Below are 5,053 nucleotides of genomic sequence, written 5' to 3' on the forward strand. Positions count from 1 at the left end.
GAAGGCGCGGGAGCGCGCCACGTGCGCTGCTCGGACCCGGGAAGCGCGCCCCGCCCGCTCATCCCGCTCCACTTTCTCTGCAACATTATTTCTGGGGAGAGGCGGGTTGCCAGCTCAGAGTCACTCGCCCCGGCGCTCCTTCTTCCGGCGGCGCCGCAGGCACCCGGGGCTTCCCGCTTGGCGCAGCCACAGCCGGCTGCGCATTGGCTGCGGCGACCCGCACGGCCCCGCCCCGTCTCGCCGGCTCCAGGGCGCGAGGCTCCAGGGCACGAGGCGCGAAGGCTCGGCGGGGTGGCGGCTGGGTGGACGTGCTGGGCCGACGCGCAGGTGGAGAGGAGGTACGACTCGCAGGTTCCAGGCCGCAGGGGGGCGGTTGGCAGGCACTTATGGGAGGTCCACCCCGTGGAAGGGGTAGAGGGGCCCGCTGTTAACCGTGGGCCTTGTCACTTGCTCGCACTAGGGGAGAGTGAGCCTGTGGGCCTGAATCTGCAGATGGGGAGCGCTTCATGTTCAAGACGTCCCCGCCGTACACGCCCCCACCCCCCCGAAACGGTGTAAACGGTTTTCGGCTTAAAAAATATAAAACTTGGCTTATTAAACTCAAATGATCTTTTAGTTTAATAAGCTAAACGTGCTGTGAGGGCTCGCGCAACACCTGTACATCCTCATCCTACGCAAGTCATGGAGGGGAATGTTGGCGGCCATGTGGGCTCCTTTGTGTAGGTGGTGGTTTAATAGGCGGGGAGGTGAAAGAAATGCCTGCTCATACCCACCAGTCTTGTTTTTTTGAGTCGGGGTCTCACTTTGTCGCCCAGGCTGGAGTGCAGTGGCACACTCACGGCCACCCCAGCGTCGAGCCGCTGGTCTCAGGCGATCTTTCCCGTTTCAGCCTTCCAAGTAGCCGAAACTATCTATAGGCGCGGGCTACTACGCCCGGCTAATTTTTTAGTTTACTGTAGAGAGAGGTCTCGCCAAGTTGCCCAGGCTGGTCTCGAAACCCTGGGCTCAGGCAATCCTCTCACCTCGGCCTCCCAAAGTGCAGGCATCATGGGCTTGAGCCATCGCACCCGGCCCCACCATTCTTGAAGATGCATATTGACTTTAAAAATATTTATTGAGTTATAATTTACACTGTAAAATTCACCTGCTTTAAATGTACACTTCAAGGGTTTTTAGTGTATTTATTGTATTGACAGTACAATTTGTTGTAGATCATCTCCATCACTCCAAAAAGCAACTTTGTATCAATTAACATTCTCATTCCCCTCTCTTTCCTCAATCCTAGGCAGCCACTCATCTGCTTTCTATGTAGATATGTCTATTCTGGACTTTTCATGTAGATGAACTCATACAATATGTGGCCTTTTGTGTCTGCAGTTGTTTTTGTGATTATTCCAGGTTGTAACATGTATCAGTCCTCCATTCCTTTTATACTGCCAAATAATAATTCATTGTATGGATATACCATGCTTTATTTATACTGTCATCAGTTGATGGACTTTTAGATTATTTCCACTTTTAGGTTATTATAAACAATGCTGCTGTAAATATTTGTTAGTAAGTCCTTGTGTGCACCTTTGAATTTCTCTTGAGAGTAGTTACCTGGGAGTAGAATTGCTGGGTCATATGGTAATTCTCTGTTTAATTTTATGAGAAACTGCCAGTCTTTCAAAGTGGCTGCACCATTTTTCATTTCCACCAGCAATGTGAGAGCTGCCATTTCTCCATTATCCTTAACACTTATTATAGTCTTTCTTTTTGCTTACAGTCATCCTGAGGGGATATGAAGTGATGTCACTATGCTTTTTATTTGTGTTTCCCTAATGGCTAAAGATGTGGCGCATCCTTTCATGTGCTTATTAGGCATATCTGTGAGAAATGTCTAACAGTTTTTTTTGCCCACTTTTTAGTTGATTTATTTGTCTTCTTTGTTAGTTGTAAGAATTCTTTATGTATTCTTTAGATTTTTTGAAAACATAAATAAGATACTTTTCCAGATCAAGCAGTAGAGTGGAAGGAAGCTCAGGACTGTGAAATCTAGGGTTTGGATGAAAAAAACAGTCTTCTCCAGTTGTGAGCCTAAATACTAAGTGATCTTGGACAGATTGCTAGGTTATCATCTCCAAGCCTTCAGGACTTTATCTGTAAAACAGGGTGGTAATGCCTACCTCTCAGAGTGCCAGTGAGGATTAATGAGAATTTGTATGAGCTGTTTAACATAGTGCCTGGCAGACCTTAAAGGCATTTTAGAAAGATTTATGCTTGGGAGGTCTTAGTGCATGTTCTGTTCTAGAAGCCCATAGACTTTTCCAGGGATTACTAGCAATTAGGACTAACACTCTGTAGTCCCAATTTTTGTCCATAAACCTCTTGGTTTTTATCCATCCATACTAAGTCATTTAATTATTGTAACTACTTTTAGTTCTATTTAGATTTAATTGCAGGTAAAGTGCTTCCCTCCCACAACTGGGGACAATTTAGAGAAAAGAGTTAGTTTTATTTATTTTTTGTTTTTTTGAGTTGGAGTCTTATGCTGTCACCCAGGCTGGAGTGCAGTGGCACACTCAAGTCCACTGCAGCCTCGAACCTGCTGGGCTCATGAGATCTTTCTGCCTCAGCCTTCCAAGTACCTGGAACTACTTTTTTAATTTTTAATTTACTTTTAAAAATAGAAATAAATTCCTGTGTGTGTGTGTGTGTGTGGGTGTGCGTGCGTGTGTGTGTATTTATTTATTTATTTATTTATTTGGTAGAGCTGAGGTCTCACTATGTTGTCCAGGCTGGTTTCAGACTCCTGGGCTCAACCAGACCTCCCATCTTGGCCTCTTAAAGTGTTATAGGCATGAACCACTGTGCCTTGCCTCCCTGTTTTAAAATTTGAAGTTTTAATTTATGCTTCTCTTGAAATAAAGGAGAATTTTTTTTTTAAAGACAGGATCTTTCTCTGTTGCCTAGACTGGCATGTAGTGGTGTGATCAACGCTCACTGCAGCCTCTAACTCCTGGGCTCTAGTGATACTCCCTGGTAGCTGGCACTACAACTGTACCACCACACCTGGATAATTAAAAGTAATTTTGTAGAATGACGTTCCTTTAAGTGACCTTGACAGACTTCTTTTCTGTAGAAAGAGCCAATGGTTTGAAGGCATAGGCCTGAGGTACCTCAGTACCTTTAATAATTTAAGCGACTCATCTGATATCCTTGAGCTTTAATTTTCTCAACTGTAAAATGGGAAGACTATACTCCATGGAGTTGTAGAAAAGTAAAAAGTGAAAGCCTTAAAAAGAAACACAGTGGCTACCATTTATTGAGTTTTTAATACAAGGTAAGTGCTTTCGGTGCAGATTCTCATGTCACCTTTGTGATCTATGACGTAAGTGTTTTGGTACCTGTTTTACAGATAAAACTTGCCCAAGGTCTCTAGGCTGGACTCAGAGCTACCTCTGTGTATCTCCTCCAGCCTGTTCTCTACGGAAAGGCTGGCCATCTTGCAGAGGTGTGCGTGGTTTAAAGTTGCTCATGTTTCCAGTGTTTGCTTTCTGTTCACTGTCATAACAAATTATCACAACCTCAGTGGCTTGAACAACACAAGTACATCACTGTACAGCTCTGCAGTTCACAAGTCTGGCACATGTTTCATGGGCCAAGATCAGGAGAGCAGCAGGACTGCGTTCCTCCTGGAGGCTCTAGTTGGAGAATCCTTTTCTAGCTTCCAGAGGCTGCCAGCATACCTTGGCTTGCAGCCCCTTCTTCAAAGTCGGTAACAGTGGTCTGTTCTTCTCAGATCACATTACTTTAACTTTGTTCCTGTCATCATATCTCTTTTTTGACCCTTTCTTTGGCTTCCCTCTTCCACTTTTTTTTTTTTTTTTTGAGTTGGAGTCTCACTCTTGCCCAGGCTGGAGTGCTGTGGCACACTCACGCCCACCTAGTGTTGACCTGCTGGACTCTGGCGATCCGTCCACTTCAGCCTTCCAAGTAGCCGTAACTACAGGCGTGCATTACCATGTCCAGCTAATTTTTACTTTATTATAGAGACGAGGTCTCGCCAAGTTGCTCAGGCTCGTCTTGAACCTGTGAGTTTAGGCAATCCGCTCGCCTCAGCCTCCCAAAGTGCTGGGATTAAAGACTGAGCCACCGAGCCTGGCCCCCTCTTCCACTTTTAAAGATCCTGTGATTATATCAGGCAGACCCAGATAATCTCCCTATTTTAAGGTCAGCTGATTAGCAACCTTAACTCCATCCACAGCCTTAATTCCTCCTTGTCATGAAACCTGACGTATTCATAGTTTCTGGGTATTAGGATGTGGACCACTTTGAGGTCCATTATTCTGCCTACCACAGTATCTCATCAGCAGTTACATGATAGTGAATTACTCTAGCATTCCTAACTGTGGCCGGTTAACTTTACAGGAGGTCCTGCTGGAAAACTGCTGCAGCATGTAAGTCACTTTTTGCTGATAAGCCTGCATCCCCTCAGCCTTCTCTTTCTTCCACTCCTGCCTTACCATTTCCAGAGCATGAGTCACCTCTCATTTCTTGCCTGTTGATCCAAACCCTAATTGTGCTTTAACCATTAGTGATTTAAAACAGTTCCAGTCCATGGCCTGTTAGGGCCGGGCTGCACAGAAGGAGGTGAGTGGCAGACAAGCGAGCAAAACTTCATCTGTATTTACAGCCACTTCCCATTGCATGTATCACTGCCTGAGCTCCATCTCCTGTCCTATCAGCGGCAGCATTAGATTCTCATAGGAGCGCAACCCCTACTGTGAAATGCACATGCGAGGGATCTAGTTTGTGCACTCCTTATGAGAATCTAATACCTGATGATCTGAGGTGGAGCTGAGGTGGTGGGAGTGACTACAAATACATATGAACATTCGTAGTGAAGTTTAACTGCACATCCTCCCCCAACCCCTATCCATGGAAACATTGTCTTCCACAAAACTGGTCCCTGATGCCAAAAAGGTTGGGAACCGCTGATTTAAAAGGCCAAAGCCGGGCTTGGTGGCTCAGCCTGTAATCCTGCGCCTTTGGGAGGCTGAGGTGAGTG

This window comes from Carlito syrichta, unplaced genomic scaffold, assembly GCF_000164805.1.
Source record: "Carlito syrichta isolate Samal-C Ts95f unplaced genomic scaffold, Tarsius_syrichta-2.0.1 Scaffold120742, whole genome shotgun sequence".
NCBI lineage: Eukaryota > Metazoa > Chordata > Mammalia > Primates > Tarsiidae > Carlito > Carlito syrichta.